The sequence below is a fragment of the Myotis brandtii genome, unplaced genomic scaffold (genome assembly GCF_000412655.1).
Source record: "Myotis brandtii unplaced genomic scaffold, ASM41265v1 scaffold333, whole genome shotgun sequence".
Taxonomy (NCBI): domain Eukaryota; kingdom Metazoa; phylum Chordata; class Mammalia; order Chiroptera; family Vespertilionidae; genus Myotis; species Myotis brandtii.
The window spans coordinates 737,142-754,563 of NW_005362842.1; the positions used below are offsets into that span (position 1 = coordinate 737,142).

The 17,422-nt window shown below is 49.7% G+C and overlaps 1 protein-coding gene and 1 long non-coding RNA gene across 2 annotated transcripts in view; one reads left to right on the plus strand and one right to left on the minus strand.

The window, feature by feature from the left end:
* JPH2 (junctophilin 2) overlaps positions 1-17,422 on the plus strand; it is a 62,628-nt gene that overhangs the window by 29,429 nt on the left and 15,777 nt on the right. The gene's annotated exons all lie outside the window — the stretch shown is intronic.
* LOC106726930 lies at positions 6,622-7,802 on the minus strand. Its single transcript, XR_001363077.1, has 3 exons — positions 7,700-7,802; positions 7,311-7,362; positions 6,622-6,681 (listed from the first exon to the last, which is right to left on the minus strand). It is a non-coding gene; the product is annotated as an uncharacterized LOC106726930 (long non-coding RNA).

Consider the following 17,422-nt stretch of genomic DNA (forward strand, 5'->3'; position numbering starts at 1 on the left):
TACTGCCTGGCTCAGTTTAAGCTCAGAAGGAATTTCCAATTAAGGAAACCTTTGGGATAGGAGGGAAAGCAGGGTTGTCTCCCTCCTGGGGGGCGTTGGTGAGGAATCGGGCCACAGAGGAACAGAAAGCTTACCCTGCAGCCACAAGCCTCCTGGGCCCTGGCAGGCGGGGCCGGGGGTGGGAGTTCTCTCCATTGTAATGTCAGGCTCCTTGCCCTGGGCCTACCTGGAACTTGTCAGCTCAGAGTCTAGGATTAAGATAGCTTTCCCAGAGGGAAGGAAGGAAACTGGGATGTCTCTTCCCCCTAAAATGGGCTTGAAGAAGATTCTAGACCTGCACTGTCCACTAGCCATAGGTGGCTGTTGAGCTCTTGAAATGTGGCCGCTCTGGATAGAGATGCACTTAAGATAAGCCCTGGAAATCCCCAAGTTTAAGTGTGAAACAGGCACTGGGGTCCATAGACTTAGTAAGAAAAGAATGTAAAGTAACCCATGAATCATTTTTTTATATTGATAACATGTTGAAATGGTTATATTTTAAATATATTGGATTAGATAAAATGTATTGTTATAATTAATTGCACCTGTCTCTTTTTTACTTTTGAATGTAGCTACTAGAAACTTTTTAAATGACATGTGTGACTCACATTATATTTTTATTGGACAGTGTTTTTGCTCTAGACCAGGGGTGGGGGACATCCAGCCTGTGGGCCATATAAGGCCTGTGAAATCATTTGGTCTGGCCCTGCCAAGGCATTAGGGGTGAGTTAATTAAATGTTTGACCAAATATAGCAGACTAATTTTTAAGTTGATCCTTTTGTATGGCCTGCAAATGATGTTATAAATATCCACATGGCCCTTGGCAGAAAAAAGATTCCCCATTCCTGCTCTAGACCCACTCAGGCCCCTAGGAGCTAGTCCAACCCCCTCACTGACCAGATGGGGAAACTGAGGTCTGGAAAGGGATGAAAGGAACCGTAGCCACTACATGGTCGGTAGGGAACTGAGCCTCCTGTCTTCTATTTTGTGGTGAAGAACGCTTTCTGTAATACCTTTTAAGGTCATAAATACTGGGCCTGGGAGGGAAGCTGGGATGTTTGGGAAGGTGTCTAAACTTTTCTGGTTGTCATGCCAACGCCCTGATGAATGGCTCTCATCTGGAAGGAGCACAGTGAGTGGTTAACAGTGAGGCTTTGGGTCTGCCTCTCACTTACCATATCTTGCCTTCTCTCCAGACTTTAATGCTCTCATCTCTGGAAAGAGAATAATGATCTCTACTTTGAAGTGTTTTCTCAGGAGTTAAATCAGAGACTGTGTGTAAAACCCTCAGCACAGGGCTGGAAGCAGAAAGTGCTCAATAAATGTGAGCTGCTATTGTCACCGTCTGGTTTTCTTGTTCTTGTGTCCCAGAAGCAGAGGCAGGGGCTGGCCTGCAGGGGTTCTCAGCTGCCCCAGGGAGTGAGTTTCGGAACATCAGGGTTTGTACCAGGGTGGCCTCAGTGTGGCCCTGAAGACAGGGCACCCTGAACTGGTCTGTCTTCTGCTTCTCCACCTCCACACCTCCATCTCCTCCCCAGGCCAGCCCTGGGAATTCCCAAGTTTAGTGCAGGGTTAGAGCTGGCTTTGTGAGTTACTGAGAAAGGAATTCCTCAGGTGAGCAGGAGCCCCTATGGTACAGTAGCTAAGAGCTTGGACTGTGGAGTTGAACAGACCCAGGTTTGAATCTGGTTTCAACTTCTTGTAAGCTGTGTGACCGTAAGCCAGTAACCTCGCCTCTCTGGATCCCATTTTCTTCTTTATTCCTCAAATAGGAATTAGATTAATTCTTCCTTCAAAGTATGGCTACAGAGTAAAAGAACTAGCCCATTAAAGGGCCTGTGCTTTGAAGGCGTGCAGGAAGGTAGAAGCTGTTCCTATGAATCATGTATCGTTCTGTACTCATCGAAATGTCTCCCCTGAGAATGAAATCACGCGAGGGAAGGCCCTGTCTTCTCTCATAGTCCCTGCAACTGTTTTCCAAACTGGCATCTTCTGCACAATTCCAGATTTTGTTAAATCCATGTACCATTTTTTCCTACTTACCGTTTTAATCTCTGTCTTTAAATCAACTTACTTAAAAACACATGCATTTATTGAAAAGGAAGACTTTTGAGTCACTGGTCAAAGTGGGAGACCCATACTTGGGAAATTCGGAAAAGAGAACGCTATTATTCAAGTCTGAGGTCAAACTCTTAGTGCCAGAGGTGCTGAGCCCCAAGTCTGCTCTCTTTTTGCTCAAAAGCAACATTGGCAAGAGATCGGCAGGTGTGAAATACCTGTGGGCACCTGACCGAGGTTTGTCCTTGACTCACAAGAAGAATGGACCTGGTGCGGTTTCAGGCTCAGACTTTGCACTGCCGGCCTCCATTTCCCTCACCACCAGGGTACGCAGACCACCCAGGGGAAGAGGGCCTGACCCTGGGCCAGGTCTGAGGGAGGGTCTTGGTAATTGCCTGGGTTTGAGCCTGTTTATTTAGTTTTATTTAATAAATACCCATATAGTTTTTATTTCTGGGTTCCAGGCAGGATTCTAATTACCTTACATAAAATAACTTACAAACAGCAACCCTGAGGAAGGTTCTTTTGTTCCCATTTTACAGATGAGGAAACTGAGGCACAGGCAGCTTAAGTGTCTCAAACAAGGTCATTCAGCCGAGTAATGGCAGAGCTGGGAGTTGAGACCCCAGAACCAGGAGACCTGGTTCTAGAATGCTCTGGACCAGTCTGACCTTTGGCCAGTTTTCTTTCACAGACTTTCGTGAGTGCTTACTCTGTGCCGGGCTTGTGCTGGAGCACTGGACACCCAGTGGTCAGTATCCTTGGGGACTCCCAGCTTAGTGGCAAAGACAGACAGGGAGGGAACAGCATCTTGGTGGGTGAAAGGGAGGCATGAGCAGAGTGACTAACTGCCCCAGGGGTGGTCTGGCAAAGGCCCCTGAAGGTGGTGGATGACGCTGGTTGAGAACTTGCCAATTGGAGAAGAGGGGGAGAAAGGTCATACCAGGTAGAGGCATGGAGGTAGGAATGTGTGTGGTGTATTTTGGGAGCAGCGAGTCATTGGGGTACTGGCGTGTATGGGGAATGAGATTAGAGATGAGGCTGGGAAGGCAGCCTGGGGCCAGGTTAGGACGGGCTTTGAGTGCCAGGTTAAGGAGCTTCAGATTTACTATATGGCGGGCACGATTTGAGTGGTTAGCTGAATACTCTTATCTAATTCTAACTGCAGCATATAGAGATTTTGCTTTTAACGTGGCCTGAATCACACAGCTAGTAAATGCTAGAACTGAGATTCTGGCCCCAGTGGCCGCCATTCACTGCCCATGCCCATAGAGGCAAAAGTTTGCCCTTGTTCTCTCTCTTTCTGGCTCTTGTCCTGAGATTCCTGGATATGGGGCTCCATTGAGGGGGTGAAACTCCCTTGAAATGTTGGACAGACACCCCACCCCAGACTCCTGCCATCCATCACATCCCTCCTTCTAGAATTACCAGATGGACAGAATCCCTTTGCTCCCAGAGACTGGAGACCCGGGTGAATGGAATGTCCTGAGTTGTCAGAGCCAGACTCTCGTGACATACACGAGGCAACTGTGACTCCATGGCCGGCCTCTGAGTTGAGTGGTCTGGGGAGAGAGAGAAGAGCTTGCCTGGGTCTCTGGAAAAATACAGGGACAACGTGTTTAGGGGAGCCAGGCCTTCCAAGCTTGGGGAGTGGAGAACCAGAGGAAAGACCCTGAGAGCTCCCATCAGCCCTCAGAAAAAGCTGGTCAGAGTGGAAATGCATCAATGTGCTCATTTCACAGGTGGAGAAACTGAGGCCTGGAAAGGAACGGTGACTCAGGGTCAGAGCAGAGGAGGAGTGTGGCCAGAGGGCTCTTGTGAGACCTTGGTTGGCTTCTGGGTCACATTGAAAAAATCAGCTAGGCAGGGGACAGGGCTCTGGGAGGCGGGGAGGAATGTTTTTATCTCTCCCGGCCCCAGCACTCTACGAAATGTGCTTACGATCCAGCTCCAGAACCTTTCCAGCTTGATGTTTTTAGCCTAAATAACAGAGTTAGAAAACAGACAGGCAATAGCCTGCAATTGGAGATAAAAACACCCCTTTCCCCCAATGCAAGGGTTTCCCTATGTCTCAGTGAAAGGTCCAACTGCATGAAGCCAGTGCTTGGTCCCAACCAGTGTCAGGGACTCGGGAGTCAACGCCAGAACAGCCCAGACAGAGGTGTTAGACTAATAGTCATCATGAGAATGGCAGTGGCTGCCGCAGGGTACGGGCTTGAGGGCTCAGACTCAGGGTCAGGCTGCCTGGTTTCTTCTAGTCCTGGACACTTGCTGCCTGTGGGGGCAAGTGACTTTCCCCGGAACCTTCTGTACCTCCATTTCTTCATCTCAAAGATGGGGATCACACAAGAACCCGCCTTGTGGGGCATATGAGAGGATCAAGTGCTTCGGACAATGCCGGCACAGCTCAGTGCCCCGTTCTCACTGCCGAGGGCCAGGCTCTGTGCCAGTTCCCTGTATTGCATCATCTCATGCAATCCTCATGAGGGAGGTGCCACTTATTATATTAACCCATTTCACAGATGAGGAAACTGGCACAGCAAGGCTTCACATTCCCTGTTGGAAGGGAAGTCTTTGAGCTCTAACGTTTCATGCTACTCTCCTGCCTCGACGTTGGCGCGTGGCCATACTCTTTTGTATGCCAGAGCTGTTGAGAGCTTAGGCTGGGGAGGTGGAGAAATTGAGGTACAGACCCCACTCTGTTGCTCGCTGGCTGTGTGTCCTTGATCCACTCTGAGCCTCACCTCGTCTATAGAATGGGGGCAGTAGCAGCTTGCCTCCCAGATTATGGTGAGGACTAAATGAGATGATGTGTGTAGAGGACTTTGCATGGTCTTGATGCTCAGTGGGTGCTGGATAAGGAGAGGCCTTGGCCAGTTTTGTCATCATTCTTCTTACCCCGAGACTCAGTGGCTCAGAGAGGCCAGCAGACTCCTCCTCCAAGCTCCATCTTCCCCCAGTGCCGTCCGATTTGTGCCCCTGGGTTTCCAACGCCCAGTCTAACTTCCACCTGACTTCCTAACTTCATACCAGTGAGTCTGTGCCATTGAGAGAGGAGTTAAAAATAAAGCCCAGCCTTCAACTCCTTCAAGTAAACACCAGCTCTCTAAAAATAGCTCCCTTGCCACAGGTCTCTCTCTGGAGCCAGGCTGGCCCGAGGGATGGAACTTGGAGAGGCTGTTGTCACAGCCAGGTAGGCCCCAGGCCAAGCGTCCACGTCACCCCACCTGGCCTCCGAGCCTCTGGTCCTGAGGGGAACCAAGTGCCCCTTATTGTCTCCAGCCTCTTTTCTGTCTCTCCTGCCACCAGCCCCTCTCGCCACACCACTGTCAGGGCCCCTCCTCCTGCCCTATACTCTTCTCCTCACAGCCGCTGGAATGAGCTTTTCCGCATGTAAGCCTGGCCATGCCACTCCAGTGAGCAAAACTGTCATGGGGTCTTTAGTTGGATTTCCCTGAAAGCAGAGCCTGAGACAAGGATTTGGGTGCAGGTAAGTTGAGTGGGAGGTGATGCCAGGAAGGAGGAGGCGAGAGGAAGTGAGTGGGTAGAGTGACTCAGGGAAGAAGGAAAAGCCCATATAAATGTCTGTTATTGAGTCGTCACTGAAGGCCAGAGGCTGGGACCTCATACAGAACACCTCCAGATTGTGCGCCTGTGGGGTGGGGGGTGGGTGGGCAAAGCATTACCCATTGGCTCAGTCCCCCATTCTCTGAAGATTCCTCCTGGGGGCATAAGCCCCCGGTGCTTAGAGATGTGCTTGTACTGGGGGCCTCACACAGCATCAGAGCAGGTTCTGGGCACAAAACGGAAAGTGCCAGGGGAAGAAACTTCAGCCATAGTCCCGTCAAAGGGCCATTCTCTTTTCTGCCCATCATCCTTTGCACTTGCTTTTTCCTGACTCTTTATCTTGCTAATACCATCTTGTTCATCAGGCCTCACCCGGCTCAAATGTTCTTCAGGGAAGCTCTGAGCTCCTATCTAGTCTGGGTTCCCTGGCACCCTGTGCACTCCTGCCTCAACTGCCACCTCCCCCCCGTCTGTACTTACTCTGTTTTCCTGTTTGGTTGTTCACTACATGAGGATAAGGGCCCTGTTTGCCATGTTCACTGCTAGGTATCAGCACCCAGCATATATGTGAGGCTCAGGGAACATGGTGAGTGACTAGTATTAGGTCTCAACCATCTCATAATGGGAGGCACCTTCCATTGGACTCATTTAAGCCTTCAAACATATTCAGCAAATATTTGTTGAGCACCTACTATATGCCAGGTCATGTTCTAGGCTCTTAGGGAAGAAAACCTAAAGATCCTGGCCTGTGTGGAATTTACATTCTGTTTGGGGAGATAGCATAGCAGACATAATAAATTACAGAGCAAACTGCCTTTATTTAAAAAAAAATTTATTGATTTGAGAGAGAGAGAGAGAGAAACGTTGATTTGTTGTTCCACTTATTGATGCATTCATTAGTTGATTCTTGTATGTGCCTTGACTGGGGATCAAACCCGCAACCTTGGTGTATCAGGATGACTAACCAACGGAGCTACCCGACTAGGGCTGCAAGTTGCCTCTGAATAAATGTCCTCCTTGAGAAAGTGACATGAAGGAGTTGGAAGAGTTAGCCAAGGGGGTATCTGGGGGAAGAGCAGCCCGACAGAGGGTAGAGCAAGGAGAAAGCTCCAAGGTGGCCACAGGCCGGGCATGCTCTAGGGACAGCAAGGAGACCGGCATGGTTGATGGGGGCTGAGAGAGGAGGGCAAGACTAGAAGAGGCCAGAGAGAGTGTGGGGTGGGGTGGGGTGGGGACAGATCACTATGCCAGTATGGGAGCCTTTAGCCACATGCAGCAATTTAAATAGAAATTAATTGCAATGAAATAAAAGTTCCATTCTGGAGTTGCAGTAGCCACAGGCCAAGTGCCCGACAGCCGCCGTATTAGACGGCACAGATATAGACCATTTCCCTCATTGCTCAAAGTCCGAGGGGTCATGCCTTAGCAGGGCCCTGCAGGTCATTCATTGTAGGGCAACAACCTTGCCCACGCATAACTGGGCACACATCCTGGGGTCCTTTCCTCACCTCCCAAAGTGGGTATGATTAAAGCATGCAAGGCCATTTGGTCCAGCCCCAGACAATGTCCGAATGCCTTTCCCAGCATCCTTGCCAACACAGCCCTGCAATCACTGCTTCTATATCTCCCGGCATGAGAAACTCACCACCTTCTGAGACAGTCCAGGCCGACTTCACACAGCTTTGCTGTTGGATTTGCTAAAACCAGAAGAATGTTCTGCCTCTTTGTAGCTTCTAAACATTGGTCCCAGTTCTGCCCCCAGGATGGTGTCATTAGAACTGTGGTCAGTAGCAGGGGACAGAACCTGCCCATAGTGTCTTAGCCACTGGGATTATCTTCTCATCAGAAGATCAGAGAGGCAGCTCCAGGATGCCCTCAGGGACCCACCTCCACCTTCTGCTCTCCTTAGAGTGTGGCTTCTGGTCTTTTACCCAAAGATGACCCCTGCTTCCCTAGCTTCACCTCTGTATTCCAGGGCAGAGGTTGAAATGCAAAACTTCTCTTCAGGGGAAGTAAAGCCCACCGGCTTTGTACCTCATTCTCCAGAATGGATCATGTGGCCTTCCTTTGATGCAAGGAGTTCGGGGGGTGAATATTTTTAGCCGGACACATCGCTTTCCTGAGCAAGATGAGGCTCTGTTAGTGGGGATGAAGGGGAGAATGGGTGCTCGGTGAGCGGCTAGCAATGTCTGCAGAGACAACCCTGCAGAGATTTGAAGATTGTGACCTTAACAGCCCCAAGAGTCTTCTCTGATCTCGACTTCTCCAGGCCCTCCCCTCAGCTTCCGTTTTCACGTCTCCCCACTTTCTCCGTTTTCCAGTTGGAGAAACAGAGGCACAGGTTTGGTGATCAAGAGCAGAGGTTTGGGGGTTGGACAGCACTGGTTCCTTCTGCGAGTTGCTCTCCTGAGCCTCAGTGTCCCAACAGGTGGAGTGTGGTTGAAGTTAGTATAGTACTTACTGCTGAGGGTGTGAGGGCAGCAGGAGATAACGCACGTCAGGGACTAACCACAGTGCCTGGCGCCCGGTAACGGACTACTCAGTAGTGGCGCTTGTCATTTTTATTATTCTAACTACTATTGCCCTTGCCTCATCGATTCCTTCTGGTGTTGCTGAATGCAGAACCAGAGAGCCCACATCAGTTGAACACCGCTGGGATCCTGCGGTGTTTCCATCATCCCAGCAGTCACCCCCGGGAGAGCCTCTCCCCTTCCGTGGAGAAGGGGTGTGCAGTGGGACTGCAGATGGGAGGGAGGGGCTGCCGTGGGGATCCATCTCCACAGCCGCTTGAGCCAAGCCACATCCTATCACATTACTGCTGAAGTGCCGTTCCCATCAGTCAGGCTCGTGAAACCCTAGCTGGGAAGGGGTATTACCGCAAGGTCACGGCTGCCCACTGCCAAAAGCCGTAACCCCACAGGGGGTTGCTGTGGCTTTGCCAGGAACCTGGCCAAGGGTGGGGTCCCTGAGCTCTGACCCACCAGGTGGAGGGTCAGAAACGCGCACAGTGGGCCCGCTAGAAGGGAAGGTGTCAGAGGCCCACTCGGGGCAGTCCCTGGGCTCCAGACCTGCAGGATTCTTCCCTGGCCACCCCCTGGGGTGGAAGCAGAGACAAGCATTGTGTGGCAGAGAAGCCGCCCTGGAGCCCTAATGATTTCCTCCTTTATTTGTTAATAGGTTACACGTCCACACCATTCCGGATCCCATTTATAAAAATGTAGTCTGTCTCCTTGTCCTGCCCTCCCCTTGTGCCACCTCCTCACCCCATGGGCAACTATTGTTTGCAGTTTCTTCCCTTCCAAAGGTACTTGTTGCCTATATTACGGTGGAACTTAGGAAACTGCTAATATGTGACCGTGTTTGACTTCCAAAATGTAAACTTATACAGTTCCACCTAAAATAAGCAAATGCACATTTAGACGCCAGTTTTCCTCTTTCTTACATAAAAGGGAGCCTGTTAAGCATACAATTCTGAATCTTGCTTTTTTTCTCTTCACTGTGTATGTATCAGAGATCTTTTCAAATGTAGAACTTCACCAGTTTTTAACACCTGCATCATGTTCCATTATATATATAATTTATTTATTCGGACCCCTGTTGTTGAACAGGATTGCTTGGGTCGTTTCTAGAATTTAGCTGCTAGAAAAAAGCTGTACACTCACCATTTCACCCATGGACTAGTAGTATTTTCTAGGATAAGTTCCCTGAAGGGCGTCACTGAGCAAAGGCCCTCTGTAGTGGTTGTCCGTCTTTATCTTCCTTCCCACCATGTATGAGGGTGAGAAGACCCGCAGCTGACTGCCAAATGATGTTGGGCAAGTCCCTGCCCTCTAAGGGTCTCCGTTTCCTGGGGCACTGAGCTCTCTTTGCTTTGTCCTTGGAAAAAATAACTGTCCCAGATTCGCCTCCTTGCCTGGCCTTTCCCATGCCCCAGCCACGCGCAGCTACTGTTGCCATGGCTTCTTTGGGAGATGACTTCAGCCCTGATGGAGGCCGAGGCAGCCCATGGAAGAGCAGGCAGAGGGGACCAGCATGGGCAAAGGCGCAGAGGTGGGACAGTGTGGGGTAAGGCAGAATTCCCACATGCCAGTCACTGATATACTTTCCTGAGCCATACCATATCCCTGTGCCATCTGGGTTATTATTTCCTTACTAATTTAAAATACTTTAACTTTATTAAACCTACATTTATAGCAATGAACTTTATTTAGTTCATTGCTATAAATAGAAGTCAGTGCTATATAAAGAGAAGTTAGAAAAAAAAACACAACAACAACAACAACCAGAAAATACATACACACAAGGAAAAGATAATACAATGAAGTAAACATCATTAAACCATCCCTCAGCCCGGCTAGCATGGGAGGTCACAGTTCTATTCCCGGTCAGGGCACATACCCGGGTTGCGGGCTGGATCCCCAGTGCGGGAGGCAGCTGATCAATGATTCTCTCATCAATGATGTTTCTCTCTCTCCTTCTCCCTTCCTCTCTGAAATCAATAAAAATATATTTAATAAAATAAAATAAGACTTTGTCATTTTCCAAGAACTACCCACAGGGAGAAGAGTGGACATTGTATACAGCTTGGGGTGGGGTGGGGGTGTCTTCAGCTACCCCAGCTCCTTCATGAGCAAATTGCAAGGTTGTTGTTGGTTCTTGTTGTTGTTATTATTGTTGTTGTTGTTTTACACTCAGATGCTGCCCAAGACTCACTCGGAGAATTATCCTGTGATAAATAGGGGAGAGGAGACCTTGTGGTCAAAGATAGCAAACCTCTAGAGCAGTGGTTCTCAACCTTCTGGCCCTTTAAATACAGTTCCTCATGTTGTGACCCAACCATAAAATTATTTTCGTTGCTACTTCATAACTGTAATGTTGCTACTGTTATGAATTGTAATGTAAGTATCTGATATGCAGGATGGTCTTAGGCGACCCCTGTGAAAGGGTTGTTCAACCGCCAAAGGGGTCGTGACCCACAGGTTGAGAACCACTACTCTAGAGCTTTTTTTTAGTAACCTGTTTTTCTAAGGGGGTTGCAGAAATTGTCCAGGGAGGAGGTAAAACATAAAGGTCTGAATTTGCTGAGACAATTAACTATTTTCTAGTTAATGTCTATTCTGAGAAGTAGTATGCTTATTAAATAGCTCTTAGAGGGGTTGGGTGTGTGTGTGTGTGGAGAACCCTGCTTCCTGGAGTTTGCCAATTTCCCTGGTGTAAATACTGCCACTATGGCTGATTTCAAGCTATCAATGTACCAGCCACTGAATGCAGAGCTGGGAAGACATGTGCTAATGTTGCTCTCTTGGCAAGCAGGGCTTTAACGAGCAGCTCCAGCACACCCTTAGCTCCTGGCTTGATTTCTGTATGTCTGTTCTGCTTCAAGCTGTAGCTCAGAGGTCTCTTCTGCAGGGAAGCTTGCCAGCCTCTTTTTTTCCACTGGGTTCCCTATTCTAGAAGCTGCACATTCTGAACTGGATTGTTTTCTTATAGATCCTCTCTACTAGACTGTAAGCTCCTATGGCCAGAATTCTGATTCCAAGTTTCTTTATAGCCCTATTGCATTGTCATATGCTTATCCTTGGTAGGTAGGCACCTAGGAAATGCTTCTAGAAGGCAGGCAGGAAAAAGGACGGAAGGTGATGGGGTTGGAGATCCTGGCCAGGAGCCAGTTCCTGATCTGTGACTTGGTGGCAGTATGACCTGTTTCCTCATCTGTAAAAGGGTCTCTTTTATTTTCCTCTGCTCCAACCAAGTCAGGCCTATCGCTGCATAGTAATTACGGTAATAGTAATGGCTACTGTTTATTCATCAGCACATTTTTATTAAGCACCTTCTAGATCCTGTTCTAGCTGCTGGGGATTCATCAGTGAACAAAATAGACAAAAATCCATTCCGTGTGGCCCTTCCATTTCACATTTGCAACATGCCACAAACTGAGCAGAGTTGCACAGGCACCATTTCACTTGCTGTCTGCGCAGCCCTGAAGGGCAAAGGTATCGTTAGCTCCATCGTAGTGCCGCGGGAAGTGAGGAGTAGAGTCACGTGAATTACCAGAGGTCAGCTGGTGTGTGAAGGGTGGTGATGGGTCTAGGACCCTGGCTTCTGGTCCCAGGAACTGGTTCTTAGCCATTGTGACATGCCCTTCTCAATGCCCTTCCCCACAGTGCCCTCTACCCATTTGATCTGTTCCATGGATGCATCCCTCAGGCCCACTCATGACCTGACCCCTCCCTGATGGTGTCTTCTCTGTCTCTGGCCCTGCCTCCAAATCCTTGCTCTTTATCCAACCAGCCATGGTTGGTCACCAAGAATGGAACCCTCTACTTCTTTATTTTGTTCCCTTAGACACCTCTTTCCCTTCCCCACCAGTCTGCCATCCCAGGGCTCAGAAACAGACCCACATGAAGAGCTCAATAAATATCTCTTCATTAATGCATTAAAATCCTTGATTTTTCCTTGGCTTCTAGCTCAAGTCTCAGTTTGAAATTCTTCATTGTAAGCATTATTTATTTTTCCTGGGAAATATGAAGGTAATATCTGTTTTAAAAAACAAAAAAAAAAACACACAAAAGAACAAAAACAAAAAAACCCCAAAAAACCTCAACAGCCCTTGTGCACTTACTGTGTGGGGGATAGAGTGCTCATTGCTGCAGAAGTCACAAAAATGACAGACATACTCGCTGATCTTCAGCCTCAGCTGGCACCATTGTGTGGTCGAGGCTGGGATGACCACATGCCCAAGTGCCTGGAACAACCCTGGTTCCTGCTAGATATTAACAGCTGCCTTTTACCCTCAGGCGCCCAGGTTTGAATGAGAAGCTCTCCAGTCACTCCAAACAAAGTCTGAGGTCATAACCACTATTACTGCTCTAAGCACTTTGCAAATACCAATTCATTTAATTCTCTAACCCTATGAGGTTGGTGCTAGTATTCTCCCATTTCACAGATAGGAAATGGAGGCACAGGGCAGTAAAATAACTAGCTTAAGGTCACACAGCCAGGAAGAAGCAGGGCTAGGATTTGAACCCAGGTCATCTGGTGCCAGAGTTCTATTGCTCAACCACAGTCTCAGTGAGAACTTCTCTATGAGGCCTTCCCTTACCAGTGCTTGGGCGAGATGTGTGTCCCCTGCCCTTGTTCTCTCGCTCAACCACAGTCTCAGCGAGAACTTCTCCACGAGGCCTTCCTTTCCTTACCAGTGCTTGGGCGAGATGTGTGTCCCCTGCCCCACCTCACAAGGAGCCATGGGCTTATCCCAGTCCTGACTGCTGTGACATGGTTTTGTGACAGGAAGATAGCAGTGGGGGTCGGAATCTCCTCTGGAGACCTCATGCTTGGCATAGCTCCTGGGGCCAAATAAAACCTCTGGGAATGCTTTTCAACCAAGGGATGTGCGTTTTCCAGGGCTGGGCTGGCCCCTCCCTGTGGCAGCCGGGATGCCAGCCCCCAGGAGTAGATGTAGCTGCCTGGAATTCCTTCCCGAGGCTCCGTATCAGTTTTCAGAGCAGCCTGGAGTGGGATGAGAGGGGTCAGGGACACTGGGGGCTGCTCTGGGAAAAGCTGGAATGCCATAGTGGAGTCCCACCTGGGAGGGGCCGGAGGCGGGGGAGGCTGCTGGGCAGGGAGGGCTCAGCTGTCACATTCCTCAGGCTCACAGAAAGCTCTCCTGGGCGCCTTGTCCTTATTTAGGCAGGAGATGTCTGCTGACTCCAGGCCTGTGGGATGCCATTGCAGGCTGGCTCCCTGGCGGGGTGGGGCGAGGTGGGGGTGCGCGCCCTGAGCCAACTCTGTGAGCCGACTCTGCAGGCTCTCTGGGGCAGGCGACCCGGCTCTCCAGGGTGGGAAGTTCAACCCCTGGGGAGAAAAATTACTTTCTAAGTAATAATGATAAAAATAGTAGCTACCATTCATGGAGTGTACCTACTATGTGCAGTGCACCACGCTAGGCTAGTCTATAAGCTCCACGAGATGAGTTTTTCCTGTTCACTGCTGCACCCAGCCCAGGACCTGGCACACAGTAGGTGCTTAGTAAATACTGGTCACGATCCAATAACTATATAGATCCTCGCAATAATTCTAGTGGTAACTAAGTGTTATTATTAACCCATTTTACTGATCAGGAAACTGAGACTTGCAGAAGTTCCATGACTTGATAAAGGTCATGCAACTTGGAAGTGGGGGAGCTGGGTTTGAAACCAGGTTGTCTGACTCCAACACTACACAATGCTTCCATCTTCTTATTTTGTTTTCAGTCTCACTGGAATGCCTGGCTTTCTCCCTTCATGGGCTGTGTGAGTTGGATGCGTTACACACCCTTTTCACTCTTAGTTTCCCACATCTGTGAATTGGGAATTGATAGTGATATCTACCTTAGAGAATACTGTGGGGACTAAAAGAGATCAAACAGGCAAATGTCTTAGCGTCGTGCCTGGTACACAGTATGCACTCACAGCTATTGCCTATTGATGGTGATGATGATGAGGAGGAGGAGGATGGGCCCTGGGAATTCAGCATCCTCCTGGCTGGATTGGACCCAAGGAGCAGAGTGGGCGAAAGGTGAGGCCATTCTCCAGCAGGCTCTGTCCCCTCGTAGAGCACAGTGACAATCACGGCCATCTGGAGAGGGCCATTCCTAGGCCATCTGAGGCCGCCTGGGTTTCCAAAGCAAGAGGCTGGAAGGGGCCTCTGTTACTACTTGGTACACAACCATGTTCTTGTGTCACCTTGATTTCCATGAGCAGCTACTGTGTGCCCAGGCCTGGGGCGGAATCCATAGAAGAGACAGAAGCAGGGCCTCCTGCCCTCTTTGGGAGTGCCTGTGGCCACACTGTGGAGGGGCAGCAGAGGGGAGTGTGGGAGAAACACCGATTCTGGAGCCACTGTCTGGGATCCATTCCTTGCTGGCTGTGTACTCTCGAGCAAGTTGTTGAAAAGCCCAGAGCCTCCATTTCCTCGTCTGTACACTGAGGATGGCAACAGTCGTCTTTCTCTTATGAAGTTGTTGTTTGGGTTAAGTGATGAAATATGTGTAAGCACTTGGTAAATGACCCTCTAACATGTCTGTGACAGAGTAACCATCACCATGATTAATTTTCAGTTATTGGAAATGATCACACAGGCTTCTCTGGGCCTCAGTTTCTCTGTCGTGTTGCTGTGTTGTTATTAAATGAGAGGAGGTGCTTTCTGAGGTTCTTTCCAGCTCTGTGAGTCTCACAGCCAAGTATATGTGACCCATTCAACACAACATTCACCTAACAAATATTTACAGAGCATCTGCTATGTGCCAGCCTCTGTTCTGGTGACAGGGGCACAACAGTGAGGCTTCTGTTTTTTGTGGGCCTCACAGAGGGAGATAAAATGACCTAGCAGCTAAGTGCAGGGAACTGTAAGAGCAGAGAGCTGGCTGTCAAGGTAAGCTTTCCCGAGTAAGGGTTTTGAAGGACGAATAGGAGTTCACCCAATGAAGAGGTAAAGGATGAGGTTGGGGACAAGAGTTCCCAGGAGAGGAAAGAGCACGTGTAAAAGCCCCAGAGGTGGAAACAGTGGGGCACCTGTGAAGAACTATTTTCTGACTATCGGGAGGGCTGAGTTTGGCAGGAGCTAGGTCATGAAGTTGTGTGTACATTTTCATGTTACCCTTCAGGCACTGGGAAGGACACTGTGGGGTCTTGAACAGAAGATCAAGATCAAGTTTCCTGGGGGTGGCTTCTGGGAAAGGCTTCCTGGACCAGATGGGGCATGAGAAGGAAAATTTACATCCAGAGTTAGTATTCAGCTGGACATTCCAGTGCCGTCATGCCAGTTGTTAAAAGCCTGAAATACTCCAGTTTGTATGGGTTTGTAATCAGCAGCTGCCCTGAGCCCACTAAGTGCTCCAGCCACCCCATTACTGCCCTGTTCACCTGGCCCCTTGCCCAGGACCTTGATTTCCCCAGGACCCAGCATCTAGTTAACCACATGGCACAGCAGGGGGCCTCCACACAGTCTCATTGGTTGGCTACCCCCTTCCCCCCAACACTGTAGCAGTTGCTGGATATTTTTAATATCGCCCCAATGCCCACATTTCAGTCAAGCCCTCCAGCTCCAAGAAAGCATTAGAGAACATCAAATAGTGCAGGACCAGCTCAGGAAGCCCTAGTCCTAACCCAGTTCGTGCCCTCTTCCTGCGGGGGTGGCAGGGGTGAGACTGGAATGCCCCCTAAGGCCCATTGCACGCTGGCTGACGCAGGCTTGGGATCAAACCAGGACCTGGGGTCCAGCTCCAGCCCTTGCACTTCCTGATATGTGGCTGCCCTTAGGCCAGCGGTTCTCAACCTGTGGGTTGCGACCCCTTTGGGGGTCGAACGACCCTTTCACAGGGGTCGCCTAAGACCATCGGAAAACACATATATAAATACATATTGTTTTTGTGATTAATCACTATGCTTTAATTATGTTCAATTTGTAACAATGAAATTGGGGGGTCACCACAACATGAGGAACTGTATTAAAGGGTCGCGGCATTAGGAAGGTTGAGAACCACTGCCTTAGGCCATGCTGCCTCTTGGAGCCTGGTTTTCCTGTCTATTTAGTGATCATGATGATACCCTTAGGGTTTGCCAAAGTGCAGCCGACCTCGGTCATAGGTGGTCCTCCAGGTGATGGATTAGCCTTTCTTCAGGGGAGTAAGGGCATCACTGCTGGTAACCATGAGCCTGGGGCCCTCCCTCTCAGATGGTGAGGATGAAGGTGGGGATGTAGAACTCAGGGCCACACCATGCCCCAGGCCCGGCTGCGGCGAGTCCCAGCTGCTGGGCCCTTCTGGAGAGGGAACTTGAACTGAAGCAGCCTAGCAGATGCGTGAGTCAGCCAAGGCTTTGGGACCAGACAGACCTGGATCCGAGGTCCAGCTGGCTCTGGCACTTCGGAGCTGTGAGCCTTGAGCAAATGATTTTCTGAGCCTTCATTTCTCCTCCTATAAAATGGGTTGTCTTGAGGATGACATGAGCTCGATCACACAGATTGCTTTAGTTTCCTGTCGTTACCATAACAAATTGCGGCAAATTTGGAGGCTTAAAATGACACAATGTATTCTCTGCCAGTTCTGGAGGTCAGAAGCCTGAAATCGGTTTCACAGGCTAAGTGAAGGTGTTGGCAGGGCTGGGTCCTCTGGAGGCTCTGGCAGGGAATCCAATCCTTTCAGCCCCCATTCCTTGGCTTGTGGCCCCTCCCTCCATCTTCCAAGCTTATCACCCCAGTTTTTACTTCCATCCTTACATCGCCTTCTCTCATGTCGTCACATCTCCTCCCACCTCCCTCTTAAAAGGACACTATGATTGCATTTAGGGCCTGCCCACATAATCCAGGATAATCCCGGCATCTCATGATCCTCGATTCATCACATCTGCAAGGCCTCTTTTGCCGTATAAGGTCACATTCACCGGTTCCAGGGGTTGGGACCTGGATATCTTTGGGGCGGCTGTTCAGCAGGCCACACGAGTCAGGTGTCTGCCACGCAGTGAACACTCAGTAAACAGCAACTCTGTTGCTTTGCATCCCCCTCTCTAGGCTGGGGCAGGGATCACGCACTCAGTCATATGTGGAGGAGACTTCCCAGCCAGACTGGCATTCTTTAAGAAAGGGAGAAGGGTCACCGTAGAACATGATCTGGAAGAGGCCACCTCCATGGCCTGGGGATTTCAGGCTGGGCTTCCGACGGGGGAGGTTCGACATAGGAGGTGCCACAGCCCCAACCCCCGACTCAGAACCCATGCCCAT